The sequence below is a fragment of the Magnolia sinica genome, chromosome 5, assembly GCF_029962835.1.
Source record: "Magnolia sinica isolate HGM2019 chromosome 5, MsV1, whole genome shotgun sequence".
Classification (NCBI taxonomy): domain Eukaryota; kingdom Viridiplantae; phylum Streptophyta; class Magnoliopsida; order Magnoliales; family Magnoliaceae; genus Magnolia; species Magnolia sinica.
In genome coordinates, this window is record NC_080577.1 from 63,705,998 (window position 1) to 63,731,750 (window position 25,753).

Sequence of the window (25,753 nt, forward strand, 5' to 3'; positions counted from 1 at the left end):
CATGAAGACCTCAAAATACTGCCCCACCATGTCAGAAAATATGCTCAACATGCATCACTGAAATGTGGCGGGGGCATTACATAGTCCGAATGGCATCCTTCGGTAAGCGAAGATGCTAAAGGGACATGTGAATGTTGTCTTCTCTTGATCTTCAAGGGATATCTCTATCTGATTGTAGTTTGAATATCCGTCAAGGAGGCAATAGTAAGAATGACCAGCTAGCCTTTCCAAAATTTGATTAATGAAGGGCAAAGGAAAGTGATCCTTCCCAGTAATGGTATTCAACTTCCTGTAGTCAATGAACATTCTCCAACCAGTAGTGACTCTAATTGGCACGAGTTTATTGTTGACATTGGTTATGATGGTGATTCCGGACTTCTTAGGAACCACCTGAGTTGGACTCACTCATTGACTATTGGATATAGGGTATATGATACCCACATCCAACAACTTAAGTACCTTAGCCTTAACTCTTCTTTCATATTTGTATTGAGTCCATGTTGTGGTTGTTGGGAGTTTTTCGCATTATCTTTAAGATGAATACGGTGAGTACAAATTAAATGGTTAATTCCCTTGAGGTCCGCAATCGACCATCCAAGGGCTTATTTATTCTCAATGAGAGTAGAAATAAGCATACTCTGTCACGCCCCAAACCCGGAAATCGGATTCATAGAAATCCCGATTGCCGAATCTGGTGCTGACAGCCTCCGTAGTACCCCATTCTCGGATCCTAGCGTTCACACGCCAGATTCCGATCCTGGGATCCTACAAGGAGGATTTTTTTTTTTTTTTTTTGCCAATATACATTTATCTCGTAATAAGCATAACCACAAGCATACCCAAATCATAAAGGCAACATCATCATCACATATCCACTAATATAATCATTTGAATACAATGCTGAAAGGGAAATACATATATCGAAATCAAAGCTCCAGAATACAACTGCACGCTCCAAGCTCAACGCTGCTGCAACCTAAAAACACCTGCACGCATCTATCGTGCATAAGCTTATAGAAAGCTTAGAGGGTGGTGTAAGTGTGTGCACAAGGTAAGTGCCAAGTATTCGGTACAATGCCATTATCATACAAACTGGAAGTACTGGTAATCCATAAACCGTACAATATCGGAATAAGCAAAGATACTAGCAAGATCATGAATTATCTGAGTAAACAGAAATACTCACAAGATCATAGATCATACGATAACAGAGTAAGCGGAAATATGAACAAGTCCATGAGCCAATCGATATATACGCAATATATAACAGCTACGCAAATGAGGAGTCATAAAGAGCCAAATATCAAATGTAGAGGATGCAATACAATATACATTTCTGATGAGTAACACAAATAGCATCAGTCGTACCTAGACCATATAACCATATAAATGCAATTGGGTATATAATTCCTTATGTGTTCACAAACACGTCAGCCATATCTAAACCATATAAATGTAGAAACACAGTAACCCAAGATGTCGTATGCCGCGGATGTAATGCAATATGCGGTGCGGATGGAATGACCATACTGGAGTGTGAAGTCGGGATGGTAGTACATAGTATCGCAGGCTATGGGGTCCATCACAAGAGACTTCTATCCAAACCAGTCCCATACCTAAATTTGGATAGTCGGACTCAATGTGGTAGACTCCAGAACTCAGGTTAGTCGCGCGCCCCAACCGAAATCTTGGCCATTGCGAAGGCACACGTATCAACTAGTTGCTTACCACCAACCCGAGTAGATAGTGAATGAATGAATGCATGAATGAGTATGCAACTCCCGCTCACTAAATCCACATATCGACGGTTCATCTCTGGGATCATCACCGGGTTTAGTACACTCCAAATGGCACCGCCGCTCTCCCACCCGCAACCCAAGTGAGCATAAGAAACCTCACTATCCGCCTTGCCAATAGTCGCCAATACCTATCCGCACGTCGATAGCGGACCCATTCACGAGCTGGTCAAACTCGGCCTAGTATTGCCCCCTACCCTCGGGCGGGTAAGGCCACACCCTCCCAACCGACCACGACACGGTGGGAGACGCGGCCTCCCGGTATTTGGCACTTGGGCGCTCATGTATCCACTCGGTCTCGACGTTGGGGCGTCTCCCGGCCACGGAGGTTTAGGGATTTTCACCCGGGACATCTATGGGCGCCGTATGCTAGAACCAAACATTTCCGGTGTCCTATTTGGCCATCCACGATATGCTGTGGAGGCTACGACCCGATGTCGCTAGGGCGTATAGTAATCATAATGCGAGATGCATGAGTCATACAATCCATCATGCATCGATCCGCACATACCGTGTGCTCATGTGAGATAACCTCCACCTATCGGGAGTCTCATAACAACATGGCTAATGATATATGCAATGATCAACCACCTCTCATAACAAACATGCGAGATGATGCGTATGGGCATCGTATCATGATGCTACATGTCACATACTCATAATGCGGTATCTACAACCAAACGATCGATAATCGACCTCGACCATGTGGACACTTAACCAACATTGCCCCCAAGGAATGGCCTACATAAGTCAAACATATAATGGGCACACGGCCTCACACAAAGGGCCTAATATACAATACAATGGGTCTTACTCAAAGGCCACATATACACAACAGTGGACCCCGCTCATGGGTCTAATACATATCACCAATGGGCCTTGCCCATAGGCCATGAATACATCACAATGGGCCTTGCCCATGGCCTCAAACAAGGACATGTGGGCCCTACACATGGGTCTTAAATGCAATTCATTAAATGGACCATGCGTCATAGGCTTAATACATATCACAATGGCCCTCAACTATGGGTCTCATGAATACATCACTGGGTCTCTGACAATGGCCATGGCAATCAATCGATACTGGAACGGCCTCGACAATCTGAATGCAATACAATCGACCTCAGCAATCATGGCTCGATACATATCAATGCCTCACATGGGTGATCGATAATCGTAGTCGGTCAAATCGGTCAGCAATCGGATCGATCGATAATCGAAATCGGCAAATCGGTCACGAAAATCGTAATCGGTTTCGACAATCGGGGTCGATCGATAATCATAATCGAAATCGGTCACGACAATCGAATCGATCGATAATCGAATCGGCAAATCAAACGCAATCGATCGATAATCAGAGTCGGCTAATCGGGATCGATCGATAATCGTAGTCGGCAAATCGGTCACGACAATTGAATCGATCGATAATCGAATCGGCAAATAGGGGAATCGGAGTCGGTAATCGGTTTCGACAATCGATCGATCGATAATCGTAGTCGGCAAATCGGTCACGACAATCGAATCGATCGATAATCGAATCGGCAAATCGGTGAAACGATCGATAATCATAATCGGTCTCGACAATCGAGGTCGATCGATAATCAGAGTCGGCAAATCAGTCAGGCAATCGGAGTCGGTAATCGGTTTCGACAATCGGGGTCGATCGATAATCAGAGTCGGCAAATCGGTCACGACAATCGGATCGATCGATAATCAGAATCAACAAATCGGTCACAGCAATCGGAGTCGGTAATCGGTTTCGACAATCGGGATCGATCGATAATCAGAGTCGGCAAATCGGTCACGACAATCGGATCGATCGATAATCAGAATCGGCAAATCGGTCACGGCAATCGGAGTCGGTAATCGGTTTCGACAATCGGGGTCGATCGATAATCAGAGTCGGCAAATCGGTCACGACAATCGGATCGATCGATAATCAGAATTGGCAAGAATAGGCCTAATAAGGCCAAAGGGAAGGTCACAATGAGGACATCTAACCATCATTGCCCATCAATGTGGACATTCAACCAACATTGCTCTCAAGGAGTGACCCACATAAGAGATTCATACACAACGTAACGGCCACACATACATCACATCGAGTCCTATTCATGGGCCTCTCATATGTCGCGTTAGGCTTCATACAAGGGCCTCAAACGAATCACAATGGCCATGCCCATGGGCTTTGAATACATCACAGCGGGCCTTGCCCATGAGCCTCGAATACATCGTAATGGGCCTCATTACGTGGGCCGCACCAATATGCCTCGTGGATATCAAATCGGGCCGCATCAATGGTCGGCATAGATGTACAATACATTCATCACGGCGAGCCGCACAAATGGACGGTGTAGATATACAGTACACGCATCAACGGTGGGCCTTTGGACGGTGCGAATATAGAGTACGTACACCAAGGTGGGCCCCATCACATGGGCCTAATATATAACAGGTGGACCCCACATATGCAGCGAATGGCCCCCACCAGATGGGCAGGGTGGGTACATACATTGCAGTAGAGCCCACGGTACCGTCCAAACATTTTCCACGTAAATCAGCACTGGCCAGACATTGCCCATGTAAAAATAGCACCTTCCATACATTGTCCAGCACCGTTCAAACACTCTGGATGGTGTGGATATGAAACATACATTGAGGTGGGGTCAACAGTACCGCCCAAACACTGTCCAGCACCGTCCAAGCATTCTGGACGGTGTGAATGAAACATATACAACACAGCGGGGGCTCCTTAGCACATCCAAGCATGTCCAGCATCGCCCAGATCGCCTGGACGGCGTGGATGATACAAATACATCACGGCTGGCCCCATATCATCAATGGATGGTACAGATGCAAATACCAACAAGGTGGGCCCTACCGTCAGCAAAATGGACGGACAGTTTAGATATGATAAACGCATCACTGTGGTACCCACTGTACAGATGAATGGTGGGGATAAAATACATAAATCACGGTGGGGTCCACACATCTAGTGGATGGACGGCGTGGCTGCACCGCACCCATATCATGGTGCGCCCCTTCCATAGAAAAACAGATGGACGGTGTGTGTATAACACATGTGTACTGAGGCATGGTCCACGTCCCACGTGTGGACATCACACACCAGGTGTGGTCCCACGTCCGTAATTGGATAGCACGGATGAGACACGTGCATCACGGTGGATTTCCACTGTCCGGATATCTGGACGGTGTGAATACAACCTATACATTGAGGTGGGGTCCACCTTCCTGGCCAATGGAGGGTGTGGAATATAGCACACGTACATCAAGTGGGTCACACCCCAGACGTGTCACACGTGTGGGATAGCCCCACGTGTCCAGAAATGAACGGGCGGGTACATACATAACACATACATCGTACTGGCCCCACAGCACTTGCTGTGATAATACGCCAACTGTATAGGTGGATTCCACCGTCGTCAAATGGACAGTGGATGAAACACATATCAGGGTGGAGTCTACCGTCCTGGTCAATGACGGCTGGATGAAGCCATACACCTTTGGCTACTGAAAGCTCTGCCCGTCCAGTTAAATGAATGGACGGTGTAGGAATAACATAGGCATCGTGGTGGGGTCCACACACATGGCCCACCAAATATATAACATATTATATTATAATATATGGATATATATAAACAAAAAGGGGGTCTCCAGAAAACTTGCTGACGTCTCAGCATCAGCAGCTGCAGCTGCGTGTGGTGCTCTAGCTAATCCACTCCCAGGCTGGTGGGTCCTACGTGCAGATGCAGCACGCCAAGATGGTGGGCCCCACATTGGATCAAGCTGCTATTTGTGTTTTCCTTTGTTCAGGGCTGCTGGACCATCCAACTGACCACTGGATGGTCTGGATCAAATATTAGGTGGGCCATGGGTCATCACAAGGGAGAGGGATAGAGAGAGAGAGAGAGACGTGATGGAAGGGAGGGACCCCGCCACTATGGGCCCTCCTTATATAATACATACATCAAGATGGGTCCCACATATGTGGGCCCTCAAATCATAAAATCAATAAATAAAAGCACCCACCTCGAGATCTCTTCTTCCTTCTTCCGCCAATGCATGATAGAGTCCCAAAGAAACAATTTCAATGGTGGAGATGATCATTGGATGGTGGAGATGGGAGATAGGGAGGTGGGCCACACTAGCTCTCTCATGGGAGCCATGGACGTGGGTTGCTCCATGGAGGGATTGCTTGGAATGGAGAGAAGTGAAAGAGAGAAATGATGTAAGGGAGTGATGGGAGAGAGGGATGGTGAGGTAATGGGAATTAATGAGTTTGACTTATGGGGAAAAGGGAAGGTAAGGTGGTATGGTAGGGTGATGTCACCCCTAGGGTGACATCATAGTAATTAATGTTTCTAGGGAAGTACAACAATAGGAATAGGTGGGTCCCACAATCAAGCGATCAACGGCCTAGATAATGCACGGGCCGGATCTTATAATCTGAGCATCGTATTGACGCACAAGACGCATCGTCGGAACCGCGGCGACGGCACGGTCAAAATGACATAGGTCTCATTTTGAGTCGGCTCAGGTTTACAAGATGTGACTCAAGAGCATGCGCCAATGTTATCTACTCGTCCCGGGTTGCCGAAACTCGACTAGAGGGAACCGTAGAAGTTTATGGAATGGTACAGGCTAGGTTACAGGTCTTACATACTCTCTTGTTCTTTCTCAAGGTGGGAAGAAATCACCACTGGTTATGTCTCATCTTAACCTAAGTAGACATATTTAAGATCAACGGGTAAAGGTTTTAAGTCAAGCTTCGGTGCTTTGAGCCTAGATGGTAGAGACACTACATCATCTTGGGGCGATTTCTCAAATTGTGGCCTTCACCAATTAACTTCAAGTACCGACCCAACATCAAGCATGACATCCATCTACCTAATCATGTCATCATCCAAATCAAGGGAGTGGGCCAAGCACGTCTCTAGAGGGTCAGAGTATAGAGTCAAAAGTGCTCTATCTTCCATGAGAGAATTAATATTGTTAATGTTTTGGGTATCGTCATCATCCTCTAGCTGTTTTCTCATGTTGAAAAAGATGTTGAGCTCCAATGTCATATTTTTGAAAGATAAATTTATAATTTCATTCCTACAATTAATGATGGCATTTGATGTAGTAAGGAATGGGCGACCAAGAATGGTGGGTATCTGAGTGCTCACATATATGATGGGTTGAGTATCCAGGACAATAAAATCTACTGGATAGTAGAATTTATCAACTTAAACCAACATATCCTCAATCATCCCTCTCAGTACACGAAACGATCGATTAGCAAGTTGTAACATGGTCCGGGTCGGTTTTAATTCACCTAAACCTAGTTGTTTATAAACCAAGAAAGGGATTAGATTTACACTCGCCCCCAAGTCAAGAAGTGCATGTTCAATCCTGTGATTCCCAATTACGCCGATAGTTGGGCTACCGGGATCCTTGTATTTTTGTGGCACATTTTGCTTGAGGATGACATTCACTTTTTCTGTCAAAAAGACTTTCTTTTGTATGTTTCACCGTCTTTTAGTAGTGAATAGATCTTTTAAAAATTTGACATATGAAGGGATTTGTTTAATGATATCTAGTAGAGGAATAATGACCTTCACTTTCTTAAGCACCTCTAGAATATCCTGAGAGTTAGTTAGAGGTTTTGGTGCAATCAACCGCTGAGGGAATGTCGCAATTGGCTTACACACTTATTCTAGTTCTTCCTCTTGTGGAGTAATGTTAGGTCTATCATTCTTATCTTCTTCCGGATCCTTAGACTTTTTAGCCCTCACCAGAATAGATTTATCAATTGTCTTTCCACTCCTAAGAGTGGTGATATATTTTGCTTGTTCCATTTGATTTGAAGAGCTTAAGACATTAATTTCACATTGCGATTTTAGATTGGGGAAGGGTTGAGCTGGAAGCGTTCCTTTCTTCCCACTCGTTAAGTGTGACTCAATCCTTTGAATGGACGATGCAAACATTTCTATTGTAGTTTTGAGATCCTAGATGCTTATACCATATTCTGGTTGAATAGCTCTTGGTTTTGCATGAATTTTTGAACTGTATCCTCTTAAGGTCTCTTTTGATTTAAGAATTACATAAGGGTCTCTTGTGGGTTAGCCGTTTGTCCATTCCTCCAACTGAAATTTGGATGGTTCCTCCCGCTGGAGTTGTATGTATTTGAGGTGGGTCCTCTGAAAGGTCTTTGGTAGTTGTTCATAGCATTTGATTTGTCATTCAATATTTCTTGAAAAGCAGAAATAGTAGTATAATTTTTGGTTGTTGATGAGTATCGAATATTGCATATCAGACCCAGTAATTTCCTGATTTTACATACATGATAATGTTTAATGCCAGATTTTACTCGTGTTTTTATTACAGGATAATGTTTAATACATGATAGGAGTGTGTATTGAAAGATGATGTTAAAAATATGGATTTAGCACTCCAAAATTACCAGAGCACGTGATAGATTCCAGAAAACCAATAGTGAAGATTTTACACGCCTGGGATTTGAGGGAAGCAAGCCAAAGGGGCCCGAAGGACGTCCAGAATGCAAGATCACATGGTTTCCACCATCCGATCAACTCGAAACTTCATACATGTGATGGGGGCCATAAATTAACCGTACATATTAAATTTCAGCCATTGAGGATCTCGGGAAGTGGTCCAACGGACAGATCAGCCCATTAATCTTCACTTTGGGGCCCACCTGATATTTGGAACTGCCTCAAACTTGGTTTTGGCGGTTGAAATTATATGAAGGAAAGGATGGACGGTGCAGATTTCCCACAAACATTACATTGGGCCCCACATGCTTGAGCACGTGCATAAAGTGCACGTGCGCTGGCGCTACACCGTACGGTTGAAGGGTCAGCGCAAGCGCTGACCCGAGGCGTCTTCGTCGAAAACGGCACAGCCGTTTCCAGCGTTAACGCTGCCGATGGCTGTCCTCAGTTGTGGGCCCCACACATTACCCAAATGCATGATCCGGGCCGTTCATCAGGTTTACATGAAGACCATTAGCATTGCCTAGGTGGCAAAAACTTCAAATGATAGCATAGATCAGTTTTTAAACCGTACAAACGCAGGATGGACGGCAAGACAGAAAGCCACGTGGGCTGTTCCGAATCCACCCCAAAACCAGTCAATTCCTACTGATTTTTCGAGCTGAAACCAATGGACGGCGTGGATTCCTGTGAAAAGTCCAATAATGGACCCAACCATCATCGTAGCGTCGGTTTGGCGTCCGCGAAACGCACGGATGCTGCCAGTTTTTGCGAAAATTAGTGGGCCCCACTCGTCAACCTTTCGGAAGATCTGATCCGTCCATCGTGTAGAGGGCTTCGAGAGCTTCAAAATCATGTTGATATTCCTCGCCCATGCGTACACACGTGTGCAGTACAGAGGCCAAAGTAGACTGCCCCGGGACGTTCAAAACTGAGTTTTTTGAGATTTCTTCTGTGGGCCGCGCTAATGGACCTTCAAAACCACCTATTCTTGACTGAAATTTCGTTCTGAATCCAATGGACGGGGTGGATTTTTTAGAAAATACCTTTGTGGGGCCCACCGATCACGGCTGCGAAAATTTGTACTCCAAGTCCTTCTACGACTCTGCCACCGACCCCAGCCATCCAGCAGCTATAAAAGGGGAGTTTTGGACGTGGGAAAGGCATTCAGAACCAGGGGATTCCAGATCTGGAGCAAGGGAGAGAAGAAAGAGAAGAAAGAGAAGAAAGAAGAGAGAGAGAGATTGTTTGGTTTGATGTTTTTTTATGAATTTTATTGTAACGACCTTGGAATTTCTGTGTTAATCTTTCCTTAAGTAGTTGTTTTGGAGTAATTAGTGCTTTACTCGATTGCTTGTGAAGTCCGCATCAATCACTTTAAATTGTATCTGCATAGCTCTAAACGTGTAGATTAGTGAGCGCTACGTTACTCTGAAATCTGGGATCCATCGCTAAATCCAGTTGTTCTGGGGAATTTTTGGAAGATCTGGATCGGATCTGGACCGCGCGTCGAAAGTCCGATAGCGATGATCTTAGGCTGTTGCGGTCACCGAGTTGGGCTTGATCTTCACCTCGAAAATCAAGTCGATCTGATGTTCTGGGTCGATTTGGTTGAGCTCGGAGTGAAGAGTGTGAGAACGGTTGGAATTTATTAAGCTTTTATTGAAATCAGTGGTGCTTGCGCGACGATTTTAAGCATTCTCAATCCGTTGGATTTCGACCCAATTTCACCCTCCGATCAGGATGTGGCCCATGCATATCCTAGTGCTTGTGGACATGATCGAGATTCGGTGACCGTTGAATTGAGTGTGGTCCGCCACGCTGATCTGAAGAGCCGGTCAGTATGAAAACTCAGCCTGACCTAGATCCATGGTCAAGGAGCTTAAGTCTGACCTTTCGTGGTTATAGGCCCACCAGAAGTGCTTCGTTGGATCGAGAAAGGTGTGCTTTGGTTATAACCTAAGTATACCTTGACCCTGGGTTTATTTCCATCATTTTAAGGCCTATATATAGTCCTTAAACCCTAGCTCTCATTTCCATACGAATTTTCTCTAACCCTAGCTTGGAAAGAGAGTGGAAAAGAGAGAGTTAGTGAGAGAGATTGGTTGGTGATTCATCTTGATTCTTCCTTGTTCTTCTTCACCTTTGAACCTTTACTTTGAATCGTTCCTCTGACGATTCTGAGTTCTTTTGGGGTAAGTTAACCTAACCCTAACCTGTGTTAGAGCTTAGATTAGACTTGGTGTTGTTGTATCTCATTTCTATCCTTATTTTAGGGTATTCTAGCGCCGTTGACGAAGACAACTCGTCTAAATCAGCTCGGCGGTTCTTTCTTCGCTTAAGGTGCGGACTTTAAGTGTATAGGTTATGGTTTTCAAGGCTTTCAATCCCAGTTAGTGGTTTATTCTTGTTATGGATGAGATTTCACATGTCAAATGTTATGTTTACATTGCTTTCCTGATATGCATGTGCTATATTGAGATTTGTGTATTCTAAGTGTATTTATAAAGTACCGTATACGTATAAAATACGCACTTGTGTTTGCCATGATTATTTGTCATGTATGTATGCTAGATGCATGTATGACAACTCCTTGGTAAAAGGAATTGTCTAAGTGCATGTATTCCAACATACGTCATGTATGTTGTTCCTTGTATGCTAAGTGTTTGTAGAAATGCATGAATGATCTAAGTGTAACTGATTACACTAATTGTGGGCGTTGAGAAGTGATTCTCAATACTCCTATTGATGCGCATGTTTTCCTTTATGCAGTTACCTTTCAAGTTATTTAAATTCAAGCATCTCCTATGCTTACATTTATGTTAAGTTGATATTCTTCAGATGCGTTTGTGCCATGATTTGAGTTATTGTTCCATTACTGTTTTACATTCCATATGAATATCTGTAGTAGTGTAGGATATTTGGGACTATGCCTTAGTCCAGGAGATCGGTAATTGACCCTATATTCGTGGTTGAGATTGCTTTCGCCACGTAGGACGTATTAGACGAACCCGAGCCGTATTAGAGTTGGCGGCAGTGGTTTGGCCACGCGGAGTGTTTGCGCACTCTATGTCGTTCAATTCAACGTGCGCTCGTGCTAGTCGAGTTCGTCAAGTAACCCGATTGTCCGATGTATGTTAACCATGTATGGACGCTACTGCTTGAATCTAGGGTACCGAACTTACCAGTGAAATCCTAATAACCATGGTACCTGATCCGCTAAGACTCATGAGCAGGACATGGTGGTATGGGACACCGTGGTCGAGCTGTCGGCCTACGCTGGGGTGAGGAGCCTCCCCATAGTGACCAGTAAGTAACTTAACTCGTGAGCCGATTATGGTGGTATGGGATACTATATTCGTGCTGTCGGCCTACATTGATTGGTGACGAGCCCTTTGTAGTGACCTCGAGCATACCTGGATACCGCAAGGAGGTGACGAGCCGATCTGTGGTAGTAAGGGCATGAAAGACGTGCATTGATTGGTGACGAGCCCTTTGCTACGACCTCAACTATATGATCGTATGAGATATCTAGGATTGACGACCCTAGTATGGATCACTGTTTGGATGGTGATATGAGGAAGGTATCTTAGCTTCCCAATCCTGTTGTGTGAAATGGACTAATAACAACTTGGTAATCATATCCATGCACCGCATTTGCATGTGCTTTGTAGATGTGGCGCACTTTGAGGCGATGTCATGCGTAACGTAAGATGAAGACGCTGAGGGTGTACGCGTGAGGGCACGCATCATACCGCATTCATACTTGCATTAATAAGAGTACTTAGGATTTATTTAATTGTCCCGCTTTATCATTACTGTTTGATTGAACTGATAACATGTTAACCAGTGCCTTATTGTTCCACTGAGTTGATCACTCACTCCCACGTTTCTGGGGCGGTGTTACACACCCACCAGACTCTGTCTTAGGCCCTGATGTTGCAGATGTGGATGCGACGTCTGAGGCAGAGCGGGAGCTGGATGACGACGAGGCTGCCTTCTCCTATATGCAGTTTTCAGACGGGTTCTAGCGAGCCTCGGTCTGATGCGTGGGATTTTCTGGGATATTTTTGGGGACTGAACTGATGTAATTTGATACTTATAATTTTGTTAAATAACACTTTTACACGATCTGGTTATATATGTAATTCAGGGATTACACTTGTACACATATTTTATTATAAGTCTTCCGCTTGCTTTATTCACTTATCCCTGAATCATATCTGTGTTTTGGCTTAATCTATTCCATGTTTTATGCACTAATACAGTCAACATACATTCATCATTAAATATGTTGCATAAGTGATGTTTTGGAACTCGGGAGCTGAGTTATGCTCGACCCCCGAATTTCAGGGCGTTACATTTATTTAATATTTTTTATGGATTTTATGGGTCACTAATCTCTCAGCTAGGGCTGAGATGAAGCCCCTAATTTGATTAGCTCTTGTATTGGTTGATTTACTTTGAATTTCAATTAATTTGTTTCTTTCTTTAAGTGGGCTTTATGGGTTTAAATTCTATACTTCTCCATCTATGAACTTGACCAAAGTATATATATGGATGTTGTTTGGATGCTTATTATAGGTGCTTGTGTCTGATCAAGAACAGGTTTCCTATAGAGGAAGAAACAGGATGCTTTAATGAATTGTACATCCCTTATGCCCGACCAAGGATATGGGATATGTCATTCATGGCATTGCTTAAAGGAATTAGACAGTCTGTATGCCCGATTAAGGACACAGATTGTGCTTTCTCTATTTAAGTGGTATCAATCTAGATCAAGGTGAATCAACAGACAAAACAAGGGTTAGGATAATTAGGGGTGGATTCGAAAGTCCTAGTGCTCTCTTTCTGATTGAATTTTCTTCCCTGTTCTTAGTTGTTTTGTTTCCTTAAAATTGTGCTTAGTAGTTCATTCCATTATCTGTTGGATTAGTTAAGGAGAGTCATAGATTTGAATTGTAACGACCAGTCCTCGTGGGAACGATCTCGTAATACGTACCGTATCTGCATCTGATTCGTATACTTGCGAGTTTAAATATCATTTAAATCGTGTTGATTTAAACAAAACATCAAGTTTTTGGCGCCGTTGCCTGGGACTGTTTCGTTCCAAATTGAATTTGGGATTCTCTCTTATCATAATTCATAGCTTAGGATTTTTTCTAACTTAGAGTTCTTTTCTTGATTTTAGAAACTAACCTATTTCCTGTTTTGTAGGATCCTGACATAAATTTCTAAGTTAGATTCTAACATAGATCTCCAAATTGGAAGTGAAGGAGGAGCTCCCTATTCTTCAGACATCAATCATCTCCTTTTCCGGGTTCTTTCTTCCCATTCTTATTTACATAGTTTTAACTTGTTTTAGAATCTCATAGTTCCTAGGTCTAGTTTTATTTCTCTTAGGTTGCTTCTTAGTTTAGTTTTCTTTCTTACATTGCAATAACATAGTTTATGCTAGGACGTAGATCTCTGAATATAGAACTAGCACCGTTTGATCTTGAGATTGAAAGAACAATTCGTGAAAGATTGAGAAATAATCCTGTTGAAATGGCGAATGAGACTGAAGTTAAAGCTCTCAAAGATTATTCAGCTCCTGTCCAATTTAATGCGCCTTCATGTATAGTGTTGCCAACCACTACGGCAGCACACTTTGAACTTAAACCTGGAGTCATACAATTGTTGCCATCCTTTTATGGATTGGACAAGAAGGACCCATATCATCATGTGAAAGAATTCTTAAACATTTGCTCCACCTTTAAGTTCTAAAACTTCTCAGACAATTCGATCCGCCTACGCCTGTTTCCTTTTTCTTTGAAGGATAAGGCGAAAGCATGGTTGAATTCTCTAGAAGTTGGATCTATCACTACATGGGACCAACTGTCTAAGAAGTTCTTAAACAAGTTCTTCCCCGTTCACAAAACCAATGCCCTCCGTAGAGAAATTACTAACTTCACACAAAAAGAGGGCGAGCACTTTCATGAATGTTGGGAAAGAGGAAGGACTTGCTTCTTAAATGTCCTCACCATGGTTTTGAGAAGTGGCAACAAGTTCAATACTTCTATGACGGTCTGACACCACAGAACCGTCGCATGGTTGATGCCACCAGTGGAGGGTCATTCATGACCAAAAGTGATGTCGAAGCGTGGAACTTCTTTGAAACCTTGTGCGAAAATTCACAGCAATGGGATTATTCAAATAGAGGTGACAGAAGTCCCCAACTACAAAAGAGAGGTGGTATATATGAGATAGGAGTCATGCCAGAGCTGAGCGCCAAGCTTGATAACCTGACAAAGAAAGTTGATGCTCTGGTATTAAATAATGGACCACCACAAACAGCTCAAGTCGAGGCATATGCCACATGTTCTAGTCCTGCCCATCCTATGCAGTCTTGTCCATCTGGTGCAGCACCCAGAACTTTTCTCTGAACAAGTTCATGCTATGAACACTTTTCAAAAATGGGAATGATCTTTACTCGAACACATACAACCCAGGGTGGGCTAGACATCCAAATTTCTCTTGGAAAAAAGGACCACAACAAGGAGGACCATCTGGAAATCCTCCCATGCAACCGCACCTCCAAGTTGGCAGTCAACAACCTCGACAGTTTCCACAATATCAACAACTGCCTACACAATCAAGGAAACCATCTCTTGAGGATACACTCCATCTTTTCATGCAGAGTTCTCTCCAATTCCAAAAAGACACCCAACAAACCTTACTGGCCAACCAGCAAAGCTTACATGCAAATGCACAATCCATTGCCAAGCTGGAAGTACAAATGGGTCAACTAGCTATCACATTGAGTGAGAGAGAGAAGGGCAAGTTCCCTAGCCAACCTGAGGCTAATCCAAAGGGACAGTATGAGATTGGCTCTAATTCCAACCAAGGGCAATATCATGAACAGGCCAAATCGATCACTACCCTTAGGTCAGGCAAGCAGATTGATAACAAAATAGAGATGCCTGGGGATGAATCAAATTCTAAAACAGAAGATCAAGATGAAGCAGAGAGCCATACCAATGCATCCAAAGTCCAAAAGCTCTCTGACTCTCCAAGAGCAACTAATGTGCCACCTTATGTGCCCAAAGCACCCTTTCCTCAACGTCTGGCACCAATAAAGAAAAGAAATAACTTTGATGAAATCTTGGATGTGTTTCAAAAAGTGCAAGTCAACATCCCGTTGCTTGACGCTATCAAGCAAGTCCCTGCTTACGCTAAGTTTCTTAAATATTTATGCACTCAAAAGCGTAAGCAGAATGTTCATAAGAAAGTCTTCCTTGCAGAGCAGCTCAGCTCCATGATTCAACATAACACCCCTCCTAAATTTAGGGATCCAGGAGCTCCCACCATTTCTTGCGGCATAGGAGATCATAAGATCGGGAAGGCATTACTTGATTTAGGGGCGAGTGTCAATTTGTTACCATATTCGGTTTATGAGCAGCTAGGACTTGGTGAGTTGAAACCGACTAAGGTAACATTACAACTAGCCGATAGATCTGTCAAGGTGCCCCGGGGTGTTATTGAAGATGTGTTAATCCAGGTTGATAAATTTTATTTTCCAGTGGATTTCATAGTTATAGATACTCAACCTGTCCAGAATCTTCATAGTCAGATCCCAGTCATTTTGGGTCGTCCATTTTTGGCCACATCTAATGCTATTATCAATTGCAGGAATGGAGTTATGAAATTGTCCTTTGGTAACATAAATATTAAACTCAATGTTTTTAATGCAGGACAATAATCCTCAGATTTGGATGACATATTTGAAGTGGACATGATCGAGAGCCTTGTGCAGGACTCCTTCTGTATATTTTTTGAAGATCCTCTTGAGACCTGCTTAGCACAATCGGGCATGGATTTTGACATTGATAGTCCCATCCATGAAGTCAATGCATTGCTCGACTCTACTCCTATATTGGAGACTGAAAAATGGAGAGCGAAAGTGGAACCTCTTCATCCCTCTGAGACTCTTCCTGACAGCACAGTTTGTAACTCTGAGAAGACAAAGGCGAGCAGGCTGCTTAATGTTCTTAGAGCATATAAGGCAGCAATTGAACGGAAGATAGAAAAAATCCAGGGAGTATGCCCCATTGTATGGATGGATCATGCTGTGGTAATATCGCATAACATGCAAATGAAGCGTGATCCTAACATAGAAGAAGTCGTTCGAGCAGAAGTCCTTAAATTATTTGACGACAGTGTCAGTTGTCTTATTTCAGATAGCACAGTTCATGGGAACTCACATCACTTGTCTGGGATCGGTTAATGAAAGTGTTGAGGTAATTTCTTTAGCGGACCCTGGTTATAAAGATTATTTCATTCATGGTCCGTTCTTGTCTGGCTGAAGACGTTAAACTTAGCGCTCATGGGAGGCAACCCAAATTTTCATTCCATTTCACTTTTCTCATTCATTAGTTCAATGTTTGTGGGTAACATTACTGCAAACCCTCACGAGACTACAACTCGTCCACTAGGGGTAACCTAGGGGTTTAAAGGCTTGTTGCATGCGCTAAATGCAATCGAGAGCACCTGCGAAAGTGGTATAGGTAGGATCTTCTTTTGTTTTTCTTTTTGTTATTTTTATTTATGTTGATTTCTCTCTTGTGCTAACTCGCTTTTACGTTGAAATTTTTCACAAATTTTGAGAAAGCTTCTTGATTCTCCATCCAGGTATTATCTTTTCATCACTCCTCTTTTATTCTCGTTGTCCCATGTGCATTGCTTGTTTATTTCTTTTACATTGAGGACAATGTAGATTTTAGGTTGGGGTGGGAGATTAGGGTACCTAATCAGTATTTTCTTAGTCTTGAGCAAAATTTGTGAAATTTTTAAAATTTTTTCTAAATTTCTATTGAATTCAAAGTGATTTTGAAGGATAGTTGTGATTTTAACATTATAAGATACATGATGTTGGTAACTAATGACTCTTGGATTCGGCCATCTGCTTGATTTCACAGTCAATTTTGAATTGTTAATCCATGATTAGACGTTGTAAACATTGATTGAGTCATGATTTCACATATCACATCTCGCTTGCACATTAAGTTTTGGTTCGATAACTGAATGATTAACTTGGTAAAAAGAAGAATTAAAAGGCTAAGTCACATAATCTTCACCATAGGTTTGCTCCCTATAGGTGTAGATTTGATTCTCCATAGTTGACTTATAAAAAAAATGAGGCGACGAGTTTTCACCATAGGTTTGCTCCCTGTAGGTGAGGATTTGATTCCCTTCCTTGGCGTACTGTTCATAAAGAAAATCAAAAAAAAAAATGAAGGCTGAAAGGTTGATCTAAAATGCTAGTGTTGGTTGTCAGGAATTCTGTTGTTAATTACCAATTTTAGCATGAAATTAATTATTGGAACTCTTAATGATTGTAAGCTGAGATTATACTATACACCTGTGGAACTCAATGTTTAGGAATGTTCTAATTAATGGATTAATATGTTGAACTTGATTATGAAGTTTACTGTGAGCTTGATTTCAGGAGAAAATTCTACTTACCATTCATGAATCTTAGAATTTTCACATCTCAGCTATCTGTTCACAAGTCACTTGAGTTTACAGGAATCGTCTTTTATTTCTAAAATTATTTTTCGCATGTTTTGCTCGGGACTAGCAAAATGCTGGTTGGGGGTTGTGATGAGTATCGAATATTGCATATCAGACCCCAATTATTACCTAATGATAATGTTTAATGCCAGATTTTACTCGTGTTTTTATTATAGGATGAAATCAGGAGTGTGTATTGAAAGATGTTGTTAAAAACATGGATTTAGCACTCCAAAATTACCAGAGCACGGGATAGATTCCAGAAAACCAATAGTGAAGATTTTACACGCCTGGGATTTGAGGAAAGCAAGCCAAAGGGGTCCGAAGGACGTCCAGAATGCAAGATCATATGGTTTCCACCATCAGATTAACTCGAAACTTCATACAAGTGATGGGGACCATAAATTAACCGTACATATTAAATTTCAGTCATTGAGGATCTCGGGAAGTGGTCCAACGGACAGATCAGCCCATTAATCTTCACTTTGGGGCCCACCTGATATTTGGAACTGCCTCAAACTTGGTTTTGGCGGTTGGAATTATATGAAGGAAAGGATGGACGGTGCAGATTTCCCACAAACATTACATTGGGCCCCACATGCGTGAGCACGTGCATAAAGTGCACGTGCGCTGGCGCTACACCGGACGGTTGAAGGGTCAGCGCAAGCGCTGACCCGAGGCGTCTTCGTTACCGACGGCTGTCCTCAATTGTGGGCCCCACACATTACCCAAATGCATGATCCAGGCCGTTCATCAGGGTTACATGAAGACCATTAGCATTGCCTAGGTGGCAAAAACTTCAAATGATAGCATAGATCGGTTTTTAACCGTACAAACGCAGGATGGACGGCAAGACAGAAAGCCACGTGGGCTGCACCGAATCCACCCCAAAACCAGTCAATTCCTACTGATTTTTCGGGCTGAAACCAATGGACGACGTGGATTCCTGTGAAAAGTTCAATAATGGACCCAACCATCATCGCAGCGTCGGTTTGGCGTCCGCGAAACGCAGGGACGCTGCCAGTTTTTGCGGAAATTAGTGGGCCCCACTCGTCAACCTTCCAGAAGATCTGATCCGTCCATCGTGTAGAGGGCTTCGAGAGCTTCAAAAGCATGTTGATATTCCTCGCCCATGCGTACACACATGTGCGGTACAGAGGCCAAAAGTAGACTGCCCTGGGACGTTCAAAACTGAGTTTTTTGAGATTTCTTCTGTGGGCCGCGCTAATGGACCTTCAAAACCACCCATTCTTGACTGAAATTTCGTTCTGAATCCAATGGACGGGGTGGATTTTCCAGAAAATACCTCTGTGGGGCCCACCGATCACGGCTGCGAGAATTTGTACTCCGAGTCCTTCTACGACTCTGCCACCGATCATCGGCTATAAAAGGGGAGTTTTGGACGTGGGAAAGACATTGAGAACCAGAGGAAATAACTTGGAGCAAGGAGAGAAGAAAGAGAAGAAAACAAGAAAGAAGAGAGAGAGAGATTGTTTGGTTTGACGTTTTTTATGAATTTTATTTAATATTTTTATGGATTTTATGGGTCACTAATCTCTCGGCTAGGGCTGAGATGAAGCCCTAATTTGATTAGCTCTTGTATTGGTTGATTTACTTTGAATTTCAATTAATTTGTTTCTTTCTTTAAGTGGGCTTTATGGGTTTAAATTCTATACTTCTCCATCTATGAACTTGACCAAAGTATATATATGGATGTTGTTTGGATGCTTATTATAGGTGCTTGTGTCTGATCAAGAACAAGTTTCCTATAGAGGAAGAAACAGGATGCTTTAATGAATTGTACATCCCTTATGCCCGACCAAGGATATGGGATATGTCATTCATGGCATTGCTTAAAGGAATTAGACAGTCTGTATGCCCGATTAAGGACACAGATTGTGCTTTCTCTATTTAAGTGGTATCAATCTAGATCAAGGTGAATCAACAGACAAAACAAGGGTTAGGATAATTAGGGGTGGATTCGAAAGTCCTAGTGCTCTCTTTCTAATTGAATTTTCTTCCCTGTTCTTAATTGTTTTGTTTCCCTAAAATTGTGCTTAGTAGTTCATTCCATTATCTGTTGGATTAGTTAAGGAGAGTCATAGATTTGAATTGTGACGACCAGTCCTCGTGGGAACGATTTCGTAATACGTACCGTATCTGCATCTGATTCGTATACTTGCGAGTTTAAATATCATTTAAATCGTGTTGGTTTAAACAAAACATCAGTTGTATGTATGTTACAAGCACAAATACCACAAACAACTTTTGCAGCTCTATCAGGTTTGATAGGTTCTTCCTTCTTAAGTTCCATGGCCTCGACTTTTCTTATGAGATCTGCCATATTGTCTTCCTCTTTTAAAATATAAATTCCTCCCCTTTCTTTTGATTGAGTAGGCTTAGAAGTGGTGGGTCTTGGGGAGGTGTCCCATGATTGCGCATTTTCTGCTAATTGATCAAGGTAATCTCATGCATCATCGGCCACCTTGTTCATGAATTCACCATTACACATTATCTCTATGAACTGACTCATTGGTAAAGATAATCTGTTATAGAAAAAGTTTATTGTGCACCATATTTCGTAGCCACAATGTGGACAGGAGTTCGTAAGATCCTTGAACCTTTCCCAGTATTAGAAGAATGTCTTTTCCTCTTTTCGGGCGAAGTTCATGATTGCCTTCCTTAAAATGTTAGTTTTATGAAGTGGGAAAAACTTTTTAAGAAATTCCCGGGTCATCTCGGCCCATATGCCGATGGATCTTGGCTTTAAGGAGTGCATCCACGTCTTAGCCTTCTCCTTCAGTGAGAAGGAAACAATTCGAGTCGCATTGTGTCTTCAGACACGTTTGGGAAGTGTAATGTGGCGACTATCTCATTAAACTCTTTGATGTGCAAGTATGAAATTTTAGATTCTAGTCCATGAAACTTAGGAAGGAGTTGAATTACCCCTGGTTTAACATCCATGTTTCCTGCATTCAATGGGAATATCATGCAAGAAGGTGTACTCACCCCCGTCGGTTGTAAATAATCTCATAGAGTACGAGGCGGGGGTGCATGATGCACCTCATTCCAATCTTCAACTTCTTCAACTCGATGTTGAGGTGCATTTACAGTCATAACTTTGATTAATTCAAAGGATCTCAAGTGGTGTCTAATCTGGTGATGGATAGGTAACCCTTCGACTAATCCTCCTTCACTTAAGAGACGAAAAGTGCTGTCACGAACCCACTTGGGCATGAAACATTTACAGCCTTCAAATTCTAAATAACTAAAACCTAAGAAAAAGAAAACTAAAATCTACAGCAAATAAGAAATCTAAAAATATAAGAGAGAGTTGGAGAGAAGTTACCCAATTAGAGTTACTATGTTAAGATCCTACAAAACAAAAATAATGTTAGTTTCTAAAAATTTTTTTAGAAAAATCCTAACCTAAAAGCATATCAGAAAAATTAACCATAATCTTAACCTAATTTTAATACTAATTAATCCCAGAAAAATGCAGCCGTAGTCCCTGGCAACGGCGCCAAAAACTTGTTCACTACCCCAAGTGCAAGGTCATGATGTAGTAATAACTCGGTGAGATCGAGGTCGAATGCACAAGGACTAAACTTGTACGTACTCTGAAAATAACTAGAAGTAGAACTAGAACAAAATTTAAACCTAAATCTGGAATAAAAGGAGAGTAATTGTCAATAATGTTGACTTAAACTATCAATTAAAAGGTGGGAACTAGAGTGCCAAGTATCCACTCGTAGCTATCAAGATACTACCTTACTTGATTCAAGAAACACAACTGGAATTGGACTCTTATCCTATCTAGAGGAAGATAAATTATTCAAGCACAATCTGAACTTTCATTGAGATAGTTCACTGTTCACAACCCCAATTGTAGGGTCGCGATGTAGTAATAACTCGGTGAGACCAAGGTCAAATCCACAGGGACTAAACTTGTGCATATTTTGAAAATAATTAGAAGTAAAACTAGAAGAAGATCTAAACCTAAATCTGAAATAAAAGAGAGTAATTGTGAATTATGTTGATTAAAAAACTATCAATTGAAAGGTGGGAACTAGGGTGCCAAGAATCCACTTGTAGCTATCAAGATACTACCTTACTTGATTCAAGGAATATAATTGGAATTGGAGTCCTATCCTATCCGATTGGAAGATAAAGCAATTTAAATCAAATCTGAACTTTTCATTGACCTATTTCTCAATGGAAGAGTATTGTAATGATTGGAAGGGATTCCATCACCCTACCATGCCCAGGAGACGATGGTGAATAACAGGATTTACCAATCTCACAACCACAAAACAGGAAAAGAAGATATCCAAAACTATCACAAAATCTATTGTAATTTGAGTCATAATAAATCATAGAAAACTGAAAATATTCCTTTAATATCAAACTAGAATTCAATGAAGTTCAACACAAACAAGAATCGAAGCAAAATAAACATCCCAACATGCTACAAGCTTCACCTCCTAGCCCTATCTAAGAGGTTTAGTTAACAATAGACATGATTGAACTAAAAACTCTTAAACAAAACATGAAAATAAACTAAGGAAGAGGAAGAAAAACTCTTAGTAGGCTGCTCCACCCTTTGGCTCTACTCCTTGAACCCTAATTCGTGCCTATAAATAATTAAAAGACCCATATTTATAGTATTTGCTTGAACTGACTTTGTAACCACCTCAAATTTATGCAAAAAGTTACACTTCAGTTGGACCAAATTAAAGCTGAAAATCTCACTATCTCATTGGACAATTCTACGCGATTTTGGTCTGATCGAAGATGACTTCGGTCGGATCGAGTTAAAGCTGAAAATCTCACTCTCTCATTTGACAATTATGAGTGATTTCGGTCGAACCAAATTAAGGCTGAAAATTCTTCTTCTCACTAGACTGTTTTGCCCGATTTCGGTCCGACCAAAATTGCACTCCAGTCGGACCGAAAGTCTATTTCAGGACAAGCTTTAGACTCAGAATTTCAGATTATGTTTTTTTAGGACAATTTTAGGAATATGTTCTTTTTTCAGGCCAATTTCAGGATTCATTTTCTTCACTTCAAATCTTTGAATTCTTCATTAATTACTTCCAAATCTTCATTTAGTAATTTTTAAAGCATAAATCTTCATTTTGGCATCAATTTCACCTTAAGCTCTCGAAATCACCTTGCACATGAAAACATGCATAATTAGATCGATTAAGCACTATCATGTTTATAAAACCATGAAATGCTAGGGGGAAATATGCAATATTTGACACCCAACACACCCCCAACCAGCATTTTGCTAGTCCCGAGTAAAACATGTGTGAAGAAATCCTCAATTCTCAATGTTTAAACCACATTAAAAAAATAATCTTTTGTGTAATCAAGTATGAATGAGTATAATCCAAAGAAGTGAGAGTGAAATTTTAAAAACTTAGAGCCCAATCACACGAGCAATCAATTAAATAAGTTCTTTATGAAAGTGCCCTAGTTTATCAATTAGCGTGAGTGTTGAGTCAATGAGTCAAGTGGGCCCTATATGAAGATCGTTCAAGACATTGCCTCAACCGGATGTGTGTTCAGAGCTCATCATAGGTAAACTAGCCTCACATCCCATGTCCCAAAACACCCAAATATATAAATCCTTAAAAAGCTTAGAACAATATAGGAGTATAAGTATGAAAACTGATTTTACAAATAGGAAAATTCTCTAAGTTTTCAACTTTCTTCGATGTATTGGGATTACATTGATGATATCGAACACATGTTTTCGATAACATTGATATATCCTCGATAACATTGAATTGAGGTTTTTCATGTCCAACAACCAAAATGATATTTGGATAATATTCCCGATGAATTGACCGAGCTTCGATGACATCAGAATTCAAATTCCGATGACATCGAGCAAGGGTTGATATCATCGAATTTAGGCTAGTCTGTGTCCAGCAAGCTTCAAAGATAAATTGAGACTTTCTTCGATAACTTGAAAAGAGCCTCGATAACATCGGAATTCAAATCCCGATGACATCGAGGGAGATTCAATATCTTCGAATTCGAACAAGTCATGACCAGCAAGTTTGATAGGAAAATCATCTGGATATGATCGAAGAATCGAGCTACCTTTGATAACATCGAAATTCAAATATCGATCATATCGAAACTATGTCGATGACATTGATTTTAGACAAAGGAATGTCCAACAATCTCTCAAGGAAAATCTTCTGAAAAGATCGATGTATCGAACTAGGGTTCGATATCATCAACATTTGAAATCCGATAATATCGAAGTAGGCTCGATGACATTGAATCCAGCCTGTACATGTCTAACAAGCTTTCTTAAAATATTCATTGAAAAGATCGATGTATCAAAACCACTATCGATTATATCGAAATTCAAAATTTAATAACATCGACGAATGTTCGATGACGTCAATCCTCCGTCATAAAGGTCCAGGTATATACATCAGTTGAGTTCGTATTATTAAACCTTAATTAGATGGAATCGAAAGTATAGGTTCGATGACATCAAAGTAGGTCCAATGATATCAAACTCAGTCAGAAATTGACGTCTTTATTACTGTTGGATCTTTTTTCCTATATAAGGGAAGCTTGCCTTTGGTTGCTGTATTAAGAAAAAGAGAAAGTGCTTTGAGAGAGTAACTGCATATCACCTACCCTAAGCCCTTTTTCTCATAGGGAGTTCATCCTTCAATCCACCCTCAATAATGATATTAAATAGAGTGGATTGGTGAATCAACTTTCTTATTTAAGGATCTTCCAACTATCACCTTAATGGAAAATCATTGAGCTGGGATCCCTTGAATGCTTAACCAACTTGGAATCTCTCCATCGCTTTAATAGGTAATATTTATTAGAATAGATTCCAAGATAACCTTGACCGAACCCGTTGCCTTTATTGGAACATCATCGAGTATCGCGGATCAAGGGAGCTGAAGAATCTTCATCATCAAGGAGGAGATCTTCATCAACGTGCTTAACGGGGCTCACCTACTTATCTGTAAGTCATTAGAGTTCATAGACCCTGTTGATCATTCCTTGTGTAGGTTTGGATCACAGGTGCTTCTCACCCCTTTCAAGTGCTCATAAGAGGCATCCGACGGGAGGGTACGTGTGGGTGCTGTGTGTTGACCTTTGCACTTGTGTAGGGTATAAACTCTAGGTTCCTTGTGTGGATCCTTGGCCTATGTGGCCTAAAACTTAAGTTCCTTGCGTAGATCCTTGGCCTGTGTGGCCTAAAATCCTAGGTTCCTTGTGTGGATCTTTTGCTCTTGTGTAGGGCATAAAAGTGTGCCTTTGTGTAGGCACGTTTAGGTACCTTATGTAGGTCTTAGAGTCAATCTTGTATAGGTTGTAAAGGTTAGAGGTGAACCTGATTTAAAACCTCTGTTAGTGAAATCTGGTACACTCGAGGGTTGAGTGCGTCCGCCGGGAGTGGAGTAGGCACGTAGCCGAACCACTATAAATGTCTTTGTTTGGGATTGTTATTTGCATATTACTTCATTATGTTTACTTTGAATGTTCTCATGAAGCATGTTAATGTGATTATTTAGAACTGATAAGAATCACATCCCACACACAGTCACATAGTTAATCCATCATAGATTAAGTTTATATATTTATTAAATATTGAATAGTCTTGTGATTGGATCCTCTATTTGGCTTGGAAGCCAATAGAGTTAAATTGAAAATATCTTGATAGTTCCATATTAGATCAAGATTAGGTTAATGGGATTTTAAATTATCATAAAATTTTATAAAGTCCTATTCAACCCCCCTCTAGGACACTTTGACCTATTCCTACTTCTATTAAAGCGGTCATTACTACAATTTCACTTTATCAATTAATCAGGAGCATAAGTTCATATATCAAGT

At 41.5% G+C, this 25,753-nt stretch overlaps 1 non-coding gene and 1 pseudogene across 1 annotated transcript; one reads left to right on the forward strand and one right to left on the reverse strand.

Moving 5' to 3' along the window:
* The first annotated feature begins 7,201 nt into the window (after window positions 1-7,201).
* Window positions 7,202-25,418, forward strand: LOC131247058 (uncharacterized; annotated as a pseudogene).
* On the reverse strand, window positions 14,240-14,345 carry LOC131247632 (small nucleolar RNA R71). The gene has a single exon (XR_009171908.1). It is a non-coding gene; the product is annotated as a small nucleolar RNA R71 (small nucleolar RNA).
* Window positions 25,419-25,753: the final 335 nt, after the last annotated feature.